General features: G+C 45.5%; 1 protein-coding gene and 1 long non-coding RNA gene across 4 annotated transcripts in view; one reads left to right on the forward strand and one right to left on the reverse strand.

Moving 5' to 3' along the window:
• The window catches only part of LOC137439747 (uncharacterized), a 167,372-nt gene that overhangs the window by 119,054 nt on the left and 36,130 nt on the right, over nt 1-12,188 (reverse strand). Inside the window, exon 1 of one of the 3 annotated variants that reach the window (XM_068135805.2) lies at nt 9,266-9,499. The exons of the other annotated variants lie outside the window; for them this stretch is intronic. The gene's annotated coding sequence lies outside the window, so the exon portion shown is untranslated. Of the gene's footprint in view, nt 1-9,265; nt 9,500-12,188 lie in introns of those variants that run through there. 3 annotated transcript variants of the gene reach the window in all.
• On the forward strand, nt 1,218-2,348 carry LOC137436234 (uncharacterized). Its single transcript, XR_013621325.1, has 2 exons — nt 1,218-1,349; nt 1,473-2,348. It is a non-coding gene; the product is annotated as an uncharacterized LOC137436234 (long non-coding RNA).

A 12,188-nucleotide genomic window follows, 5' to 3' on the forward strand; every position in this document is an offset into this window, starting at 1 on the left:
GACCTTAGCGAACCGGCAAACAAGTCGCTTCATGCACATCAGTGGTGCGTTTCTTCGTGGCGCATGTCAGAAGAATTACACAGCGCAGGAAAAATACGTATTTACAGAAATCGTTAAAAAAAAACTCGGATAATCGCTAAAATCGTTGTGGCCGGTGTACCATATTGGAAATATATATATATATAAATATAATTCCGTTTCCCGGTTCCCTGTCGCTCGCCAAGCGCCGATCAAGTCAAGTGCTTCGAACAAGTGCAAAAAAAAAATAGTACTTTATCCGTGTGCTGGTGGGTAAACGAGTGTACCGGCCTTACACGTCCTGGAAGCAGATCGTCCCATGGTGCACTCATGGCACGATCTTGCTCCTAGTTCATGGTAAGGCTTCTAATAACCAGCGTCGAACTGGCGCATCTATTTACACAGCGCAAAAATACGTTACACTCCTCGGATTATCGTTACGTTACCTATATCGTGGTATCGGTGCGTAGGGAAGCCCCAGATCACCTGCTCCCCCATGTATGTACCCATAACTTCCAAGTTCGTAAATCATATTGGACAAGACAAGACACACTCACCTTTTAAAGAAGACTTGCTTGTACAATTGATCCCAGCGGTGCCTCCAAGATTGTCAGGGAATTTACTGGGGGACTCACAGGACTCCAACGACCGGACACAGGTTACAAAGGTCTAGTTTATTAAACTGTATTCACTTCATCCAATTACCAAAATGATACCGCATAATATAATGGATCAGGTTAACTCTTTTCGCTGGTCCTTCTCGTTCATCCGACACTCCCGTTCGGTCAGCGCTTCACGTAGCAAGTCCTCTCGACTCCAGCCGCAGCTCCCGCTTATATGGACCAACTCGACTTAATCCTCTGTCCGCTGAACTCGTAATCTCTTCTCCGCTAATGTCCCGAGGTCATGCATCGCACCGAGTCCTGGCATCAGCTCGCTCCCCTCCTGCTGTGATCTCCATTTACACAGCAGGGGGGGGTGCTCTAGCCTGGGGCCTTGACCAGGTGTTTCCAAAGGATTATCATGTTCATGCACATTCTGCTTCGTTACCAGATTTAATCAATGAGTTACCAGGGCCAATCAATACGTTACACTGAGTTACACTTCCACAGATCATAAACATGGTTTTGGCCAATAATGCTATCAGGCTCAGAGAAATTCAAGCCAACATTATCGGTGACCATGCCATTTTCAATAATGTCCATCAGGTCTCTCTGTCAACACTGGCACGCATCCTGAAAAGACATCAGGTTCAAATGAAACAAGTTTATCGAGTGCCTTTTGAGCGGAATTCAGAGAGGGTCAAACAGCTGCGGCATGAGTATGTGGAGGTATGTATTGTTCACTTTAGCACTGTGATGTTGCATACTGCACACGTAACCTTTTTACATGTAAATTTACTGTATACTAGATCTATGCTGAACTACACAATCTTGTCTTTCACTGTATTTCAGAGAGTTTTACAGATGGATGCTGAGGAAATCCCGCATGACTTCATATACATAGATGAGGCAGGGTTCAACCTCACAAAAGCAAGAAGGAGAGGCAGAAATATCATTGGCCACAGGGCTATAATCAATGTCCCAGGGCAACGTGGGGGTAACATCACCCTTTGCGCTGCCATTACACAGACTGGGGTCCTCCTCCGTCATGCCAATATGGGCCCTTACAACACACCTCACATTCTCACATTTTTGGACCGATTGCACAACATCGTCACAGCAGTAAACCAAATGCACCAGATGCAATACATTGTCGTCTGGGACAATGTGTCGTTCCACCGCTCTGCTCTGGTCCAGAACTGGTTTCAACACCATCCACAGTTTACAGTACTATACCTTCCACCATACTCTCCGTTTCTAAACCCAATCGAAGAGTTTTTCTCGGCATGGCGGTGGAGGGTTTACGATCTCCGGCCCCAAGCTCAGGTACCCCTCATTCAGGCCATGGAGGAGGCCTGTGACCAAATCGACGCCGCAGCTGTGCAAGGATGGATCCGACATTCGAGACGGTTCTTCCCACGTTGTCTTGCCAATGAGGATATCGCCTGTGATGTTGATGAAATTCTCTGGCCAGATCCAGCTAGGCGAAGAGATAATGTCTAGTATTTTCTGTACTGTATTTTCAGTTTTTTTTTCTTTTTACTGTAATTGTAACCTGTACTGGATACAGTATTTTACGTTTGTCTGATATTTGTTGAGCTTACAGTGTTATGCACACTACTGTAGTAGCATGAAAACTGGGACATGTTTTGTTGTGATTCTCCATGTTGACATGTTGACTGATTTGGGTATATGGAGAGAAATAAATTATATTTTCATCAGTCTGCAGCATTGGTCTTGTGTCGTGTTTGGTGAATTTATTGTATATTTGCACTTTCTCTGTGTGCTTCCCTTGCAGTACTCTAATCGCTGAGAAGTAGAATTGCTAAAAGTGTTTTAGGTTCGCAACAGCAGTGTGTAACTGGTTCAAACAGAATTAAGTCATATGAAACGTGTGTGTTTCATATGGTAACAGAATATGGTTTTTATAAATTAGTGTATAGTTTTTACAAGAGTGTTTCATTTTGCAAAGGATCTGAGGTGTTCTGCTACTTGTGTGTGTGGTTGTGTGAATTGTGTGTAGTGTTTTGACAAAATGGGCCCTGTTTTCAAAATCGTGTTTAAGCAATCGAAAAAAACTGTAAACTATTGCGCTCCCTCGTCATTATCAAACACTAAGCTACTACGTCCCCACTACAGGTATCAGTCACTATCTAAACCTTAACGTTACCTAATGTCATCTCTTCTAGATCCCTACACACAATATCCTAACCCACCCGGGCTAGTTTTCACTGCCATACACCCCATAATCTATAGCGCATTTGCCCCCATGTTTGTGAGGGATGACAGAGTTGCCATCCCACCACATCGGGCATCTCCCACTACCAATTTTGCACATCAAATTTCAACAAATCAAAAATTTGCCAATCACTACCCATCATCTGCCAATCATTACTGCCAATCCTTTGCCAATCATCAAATTTTGTTTTTCTAATTTCGGGGCCAAAACACTATCCTCGTCGTTACAGTCTACTTACTAATGCCTCTCGGTGCGCCAATTTACTTCTAAAGCTCGGCTTCGTACAGCCAAGCCATGAATGCGGGTTGTTTGGTGCCAGCGGCTGGATACGTCCCGCATTCGGTGCAGGGAAGGAGGTTTACCCGGGCCGAGGTCCCACACACCATCTCGGCACGGAGCCATCCCATGGCCCGATCTCGACCTGCCGGAATGCCTCAACAAAAGGTGGTCGCCATGACGACCCTTCCTATCAGGCTGCCCGCTCCGCCTAGTGGAGCACGGACGCGGCCGTTCAAAGCGAGGCCCAGCGTGGATCGCGTACGGCGGTCCTTTCGAACCCGCCGTGGCTCGGATCCCCGCTGGTTCTCGCGGCACGCGAAGCCCGGCACGCACCGAGGGCCCGATTCGGCTAAAAGTCGCTCTAACCGCTAACCCGGTTACCGTCGATGCCTCACCTGCATGCTAACATGCATACGCTACCCCTTTCTTGCTCATACCTCCAGCTGTTCCCATGCTCCTCGTACCTTTCCTTACACACCTCGGTACACTCATTCCACTCACAGCCTTGGTCACACACCTGACCACCGAACACTTTGGCACACATTCGTTGGTCGCACACCTCACCAACACACCTCTTCGCGCCCCTTCCTCGGTCACCTCCTATGTGACAATCACAGGTGTGCTTTCACTCGCACACCCAACCACGTGCCTCACTACCAATTCCAGCGTGCATTCCCAGACACGCTCCACCATTCCAGGTGTGCTTCCTTTCTCACCTGTCACAACCAACTCACGCTCCGTGTCACTCTTACTACTCTCACCTCCACTCTTGACAGCGCACTCACCCTTACTCTCGACAGCGCACTCTTTCCTCATGCACCCGTCCGTTACACACCTTTCTCGCGCACACTCTCCCGTTACACCCTCTGTAACACTCACCACAGGTGTGCACTCTCCCTTTACACCCTCCGTAACACTCCTCACTACGCGCTTCCATGTGCTCCCTCGCACACGCGCTACGACCGACTCACTCTCGACAGCACCCTCACTCCTTGGCACGCACTTTTTCCTCACACACCCCAGAGTCGGACTTTCTCGCACACCTCCTTTTTCGCACACCAGACCTGTCGCACACTTCACCAACGGCCTCTCACGAACACCCGGGTCTATCTCGACCCCCAAGCTCATTAAATCACCTGGCGCATCATACGCACGACCATATTGGTCACCACTTACACCGGGTCCTCTTTCTCTTCGCTTCTCCTCCATCACCTGCAAATCCCTCATCCGGTTAATGAGCACCTCATCACGATCCGAACACAGACTTTGGACCAATTCTTTTACTTCCTCCTTTATCTCTTTCTTATCCTCTCTCCGTCGCTTCTTAATTTCGTTCACCCCTTCTTCCACTTCTTCTAATTTCTGCTTCACCTCCTTCATCTCCTCGTGCGCCCCCTTAAGTTCTTCCTCTAACTCCACCTTATTTTTTTCTATGTGCTCCCGCACCTCCCGCTCTTTAACCTCCATCACCTCTACCACCTTGTTCATTTTCCTCGTCAGGTCCTCATGTACCGTCTGACACTCTTTTTTAATTACCCCTACGTCCTTTTTCATCTCCTTCTGTGTCGATTTTAAACCCTCTATTACCGCTGTGTTCTTCTTTACCTGGTCCCCCAACTCCTTTTGTCCCACTGTCAGTTGTTCTACTCCCAGCGTCAACTCCTCTATACCACCTTGCAATTTTACAGTCCCCTTTCTCACCTCCTTCTCCATGCGCTCCTTACAGTGCCTCACCTCCTCGCGCACTCCTCCGACCTCCTCACTCACCCCTCTTCTGATCTCTTCTCCCATCACTTGCATCTCCTGCCCAGATGCCACCCTCATCTGCTCCATTTCCCCCCTGTGAGCATCCAATTTAGTTTCTACCCCCATTCTGACCCCCTCTATCTGCTGCCCCATTTGTTTAACTTCCCTTTCCGCTTGGTCCCTCATGTCCCTCAATTTGCCTTCCATACTGTTTTCTAACCCCTCTAACCCCTTTTTCATCCCTTCCATTTGATTCTCCTGAACGGCCATTCTGTTTTCTACCCCCATTAACCCCTCCTGTATTTCCCCTAATCTATTGTCTAATCCCTCTATTCTACTCCCTAACCCTCCGATCTGGGCCCCCATCCTTTGTTCTAACCGTTGGCTATTGGCCCCCATTTCCTCCCTCAATTTCTCGCTATTGGATCCCATGTCCTCCCTCAATTTCTCGCTATTGGACCCCATTTCGCCCCCCATGACCCCCATTTTGCCCCCCAATTCGTCCCTCATTGCCCCCATACTGTTTTTCAAACCTCCAATTTGGTCTCCCATTTGTCCCATAAGGGCCCCCATCATTCTGTTTTCCATTTCTTCATTATTCTTGTCCATAAGGGCCTTCATTTGTATAAAAAAAAGGTTCAAATCCACCGGTGGCGCTACTACGGTCGCGGGCGCGGTCGCCGTGGCCATGTGCGAGGCGCCATTTTGCGCGCCCGTAACCTCGTGCGCGAGGACGCCACCCTGCGAACCTGCCGCCCTCACTGCTTCGCTCTCCTCATGTCCCTCAATTTGGTCCTGGATCGACCCTGCCTCACTCTCCTCTACCGGAACCCAGCCGTCTTGATCTGCCATAGCGCGACTTTCAAAATTCGGGTTTTTATTTTACAACAAAACAAATTTCGGTCACTTGTAATTTTGAGCGCGTTAAGCGCGCTTCGGGTCCGATCTCACTCCTCGACACCAATTGTTACTGACACGGCTTAAGATGTTATGATGGGCCGAGCGGAATGGCCGCCGTGTTCGCACAGTTTACCCGATTACCCCCAACTCACCCGATTCCACTCGAACGTTGGCCGAATCGCGCTACGCTAAATCAATGATGGAAAGGACACAACGGCTGGGATAAATGAAACGACACAAGGGGTACAGTTCTCAAGACCTCCGGAGGAGGATATAATTGGTGGTGGAGAAAAGGGGTAGATTACAAGGTAAGAGGTAAAGCACAGAAGAGATAGGCACTTAGACACAATCTTATCTAGCCCAGACAGACCACAGACAAACGGAACAAGACTGACTTACACAGGGATTGATGGCAGGGAAGGACAGGCAGTCGATAGCACAAGGTGCACCTTGGCTCAGGGGCAGAATCAAACACGGTCCGGTCCAGAGATGCGGTGAGGTATTGCAGCGCTCGGAGGTGGCGTCCTTCTCTCTCCAAGCTGAGGGCGCATCTGACGTCACCTCCCTCTTCCTGCGCATGCTCAGCGGGGAGTGACACGCCCTCGGCTCGTTGGCTCCGCCCCAGATGGGATCGGTCCGCCGCTTCTATTGGGTGCGGGGGTTACCGGGCTCCGCCCCTGACGAGGAGCTGACAGCGAGCCCCTACTTGGTAACCCCGTCGAGCACATGCTCGATGGCGGCTCGTTGGAAAGGCTTGGTGCCCTCCCAACACCCCCCGACCAACCAAGCCGGAGTGAGGATGCACACTCCCTGCGCCGCCGCCGCTGTTGTTGTTGTTGTTGTTGAACCGTGAGGAAGAGCTGCGGGGAGGTATTGGGAGGTCCTAAACTTCCTAACGGTGCCATACAATCACATTCTGGTGCAACGAAGAGTCAGAATTAATGGAAACGAGTCCTTAACTGACATAGACTAAGAATAACTAGCAAGATGTCCTATAGTTGTCTACGTGAGATGCGGTGGACCTGGATGCGACATTTAATGGGGGAAATAGGGGAAGGTCGGGTCTACAGAGTGTTGTTTACAGAAAATGGGGCTAGGGAATGGGGAATTGGGGATAGTTGGGAAGTACTGAGGAAATAGGGGAATATTTACAAGCGGATATGGATGGATGCCAATCCCATATCCGCAACAATATATATATCAGAGGTATTTGATCGGTAACTGGAATGTATGTTAGAAGGTTTCGTCCAAAGGTGAATGTGCTGTCTGTTTGTTCATTCCTCACCCTATAACCATGCATGTTCACCTACCCCAACCCCCACCACCAAAAATGTTTATTTTTAAAATATTTTTGGCATATATATATATATATATATATATATATATATATATATATATATATATATATATATATATATATATATATATAGATGTTTGAGACCAGACTCCATAACTGTAGTGGGTACCAGGCCAGAAGCAAGTGCCACACCAGCTATTGCTGCATGCATCCTGACCACCAGGAAATACCTGCCACACTTTCACCTGCTTGTGATGATTCTGATGATTTATAGTGACTGTATTTGTCTGGCGAGAATCTACTCAGCTATTACCGAGGTCTTCTGATCTCTAGGAACCAGGATTTGGATACTACAGAGAAGTACTTTTATCTTATTTTGATAACAGAGCTGCAAGATACAGTCAGGGTTACGTAAGAAGACAATATATGAACATGTGCAGTGTTTGACTTTGCTGACTAAGATATCTTGACACGTTTACTCCAGGATTGGGTATCCTCTGAGTACCACATACCATTGTGTTATTCCACATTGAAAAAAATTACAGAAACGAGTGAATAAAAAAATGTATGCTAAATTAAAAAGGCAATGTAGGGATGACAAACTACAGTCTAAAAAAAGGTCCTAAACAAGATAGGGATGATGTTGGTTTAGACTTTAGAGAGTAGCTAACAGTATTGCAATCACATAACAATCTCTACATCACAACATTACGTTACACTTCATCAGTTATTGCTTCAAGTTTCTACAAACACTCCACTGGTTAGAACAGTACAGTACTTGATTACTCTTGTAGTGCAGCCACATAATGAGACCCGACAAATTAGCAGCCGGAGTACAATGTTATAATTTCAGTACATGATCATCAACTTCTAACAAACTGCATGGACGTCTCTAATAACAACATTCTATAATTATCCCCATTTGTGATTGGTTACTCTAAGTTGATAAAAAAAGAAAAGTAGGAAAGACAACTGAAGCTGCAAGAAGTCCCTGAAATTATGTGGGAGCTTCTTATACTTATGCAGAAATGAAATATAGGAGCTTCATCATACTTTTCGCTAGGCCTAGCCCTAGATAATAGTCTGGAGGCAGTCCAAGGAGGAAGGGGCCCTTGGGGGGAGAGGGGGGGGGGGACATTATTCATATTAATATTATTTTGTAATAACCTTAATGTTATGCCTATTATAATGAGTGGGTGGCCACCCAGCTGCTGGTTGCATCATCTTTCTGTGGGCGTGTCTGCCACTGATGCAATTCCTCTCTTTAACCAGTTATTCATTTTGCCGACCTCAGAAGAATGACGAATGACTGAGTGAGGATGAATGACGAATGACTTAGGCTGAGTCAACCCCACCTGGAGTTAATTCAACGGGATTCGAACTCAGGACCTTAGGATCCCAAGCCTGCCGCCCAAACCATTAGGCCAACACCAGGTGATATTATCATTAGTGTTGCTATTACTTTTGTTATTATAAGCGGCCTTGGAAAAACACCATGATTTACACCTTAACACAGACATCCACCTTAACAGATTTCACCCAAGGCAGACAACCCCCTTGGGGAGGAGGGCAAATTAAGTCACTATAACCTCCATCGTGTAACCCTTAGTCATCCGATCAAGTTTGGTTGAGAATGGATAAGTAATGACCGAGCGTAATGGTCAGACCGACAGAGACACCAAATTGCATATTTTAATATGATGTCGATTCACCAAAACAAGTATAATTACTCTTAAAATTTGTGAGAACAACCATTGTGCACAGAAAACTAGCCACAACAAACTTACACTTGCTGCAAGATTAAAGCAAGGGTTATATAATTGCAAGGCCGTTGCAGGTGAAGCAGTTGTATGTATTATCGACATACACTACTCACAATAAGTTAGGGATGTTGGCAGGTTCTTCGGTGTGGTTGATTTTGTGTATTAATTATGTTGAAAAAAGTTGTTGGTCCTAATTTTATGGTTATTAATGAGTGTGAAAAAACACAGCATTCTTGATTTCAATACCCTAACCCTAACCCCTATAAAAAAAATAAACTCACTCCCACAATATCCCTAACTTATTGTGAGTAGTGTAAAGCATGAGTCTTTAAGTTTAAAGCATGAGGAGTAAAATATGAGGATTTTCGTGGAATGACGACAAGTTTGAAACAGTAACAACTTGGCAGCCAGGTATACATACCTTTTACCTCACAAAGAGTTACAGAAAGCTGAAAGACAGTGTGGAGCCTTCTCAGGCCAGGAGCCAGGAGCCTTCTCAGGCCAAAGTCTAAAAACAAAAAATCCACAGATCCAGGGATTCCCACATGTGGTCGAAGAGCAGAGATGGAATTCCGTCAACACTTGCAGTATGCAAGCGCTTATACCCTTCCTGAACGTTCTGTTTACGAGCGAGCGTCGAGCACCTGTCCGCACTGGGAGTGGAGGGAGTAATGCGGCAGTGAAGAGATTAACTCCCTTCAAGGCGCACCCACTCATCAGTTCTGTGGTTCATTCCTGCCTGTAAGGGAGAACAATATCTCTCGTTCAGAAAGCGATATTGTAATCCTGCCTTCACCTGACGATGTGACATGGCAAGCGGACAGCCGCAGCCTATTAGGACATCCAATCTTCATAAAGATGTGAAAATTGTCGGTTCTAGTCTTCCTGGACTTAAACCTTCTCAGGCCTCTGATTACAGAAAATTAAGAAAGGCAAGAAATAAATAAAAAGGACCACATTTTATCAATATCAACCGACATTATATACCTGTGTAAGCAGTTAGGGTGCTGGCTTGGGATCCAAGGATCCTGGGTTCAAATCCAGGTCGATCGCTGAATTAACACCAGGGGGGTTGACTCAGCCTGTCATCCTTCCGAGGTCCGCAAATTGAGTACCGGTTCACTGGTAATTCACTGTGTGTCACAAGAGGCGACTAACAGGGTTGGCGGCAGGAAGGGCATCCGACCATAAAACATTGCTTCAAAAAGGGGACCACGGTGCCCGAAAAAGGCCAACCCCTGCTCTGTGGGGGAAAATGGCCTCTGAAGGTGGTTCTATTATATACCTGTGTGTTCATCTGCAAAGATTGTGCTTTAGGGAGTACTTACGAGGTTGAGGATTTAAAAAAATCTAATCACATGCAATGTAATTTTGCCAACAACAAGACAGACATTGTGAAAATGTAACATTCAACAGAGTTTCCTGATAATGTGAACCTTCATTATTCCTTATAAAATACAATACAAATCACTGGAGCTGAATGGCACGCTTGGAAACGTCCTGCCACACAAACGGCTGAATTAACAGTCACAACATTTTACAATAGGGCAGATAGTTATTTTGTGGTTGGACTTAAATGTACGAGCTACAGTTGGTGCGTTTCCCCGTTAGCACGTTGCACGGTTGTTTGGTAAGTAGCCTCCATGTTTCAGGGAACTGGGTATAACTTGCCTGATTCTCCCAAATCCGTGGCCGAAAACAAACGAGGCTTCTCTGCCATGCCAGAGCCACGTGACGTGTCGTGTTGGAAACCACTGACGTCAATTCGCCCATGGAAGACACTTAAATGTTACACGATTTGCATTTCAAAACAACTCGACGACGTTTAAGCAAGCCGACAAACATAGGACCGACATCACAGGTGATGAAGGTTTTTTAACCACATCCCAAAATTCCAATTCTAAGGCTTAATCAAAAGGAGCCCAATTATTATATGACTGCAGCAATGGCTTCGTTTCATTAGTTTCCCGATTGTGTCCTATAGTCCAAATGTGGGGTACAACAAAATTGATGGAAGACGAAAGAATTGTGGGGTAAAATCCAGGTATTTCATCAATTTTGTTTTCCCCACATTTATGTGATTTTGTACTACTATTTTAAATAAAGTACAAAACACTCAAAACTTGTGATAAATAATGAATGGCAGTGAAAGACAAATAAATAAATAAATATGGACAATACCCATGAGCACTCACCTGGTAGAATAAAGCAGTATACTACACTGACTAAAGGTATTTTAAACAGTATCACAGTATTTTATACCAATTCCAATGGTTGCTCGAAGACAGGGCAGCATGTAGAATCTTACTAATCTATCTTCTATCTTCTATCTATACTTATACAGTCACGTGAAAAAGTAAGTACACCCCATGTAAAGTTTTGACTTTTTAAACATATTTCAACATACAGCTATTTGATCTTCATTTCAACAATATTTATAGATAAAGGTGATATAATATAACAAATATCATGAAACATTTACATTTTGTTGTCCATTGTATAATTTAAACAAACAAATATTGCAAATTTCACATGTGGAAAAAGTAAGTACACCCCTACATTTATCACTACTTCAAATACATAAAATTAGAATCAGGTGCACCAGCTCAGGTGCAAATGATTAGAACATCGTTAGAGGATCTTGGAGGAACCTGTCTTATTTAAACCTCAGACATTTAGTTTGGTTTGCTCTTTGTTGTTGAAGTGTGCGGCGTCACCATGCCGAGATCAAAAGAGCTCCCTGAGGCCTTCAGAAAGAAGGTTATAGATGCCTACGAGTCTGGGAAGGGATTGAAAAAGATCTGCAAACAATTTGAAATCAATCATTCGACTGTCCGGAAGATCATCTACAAGTGGAGAAGATTCCAAACAACTGCCAACTTGTTCAGGCCAGGCCACCCCAGCAAGTTTAGCCCGAGAGCGGACCGCAAGATGCTGAAAGAAGTCTCTAAGAACCCCAGAATGTCATCACGGGACCTACAGGTAGCTCTTGCCACTTTCCACCAGAAGACATGTTTGGCGAAAACCAAAGACAGCATTTGACCACAAGAACCTGATACCAACTATAAAGCATGGTGGTGGAAATATTATGGTTTGGGGCAGCTTTGCTGCATCAGGGCCTGGGCAGCTCACCATCATAGAATCCACAATGAATTCTTCATTGTACCAGAGGGTGCTTGAGGATAATGTGAGGCCATCTGTCGGAAATTTGAAGCTCAACCGAAGATGGACCTTGCAACATGACAATGACCCTAAACATACCAGTAAATCCACCAAGGAATGGCTGAAAAGAAAGAAATGGAGGGTTCTGGAATGGCCAAGTCAAAGCCCGGATCTAAATTCCA

The sequence above is a fragment of the Myxine glutinosa genome, chromosome 14, assembly GCF_964187855.1.
Source record: "Myxine glutinosa chromosome 14, kmMyxGlut1.1, whole genome shotgun sequence".
Taxonomy (NCBI): domain Eukaryota; kingdom Metazoa; phylum Chordata; class Myxini; order Myxiniformes; family Myxinidae; genus Myxine; species Myxine glutinosa.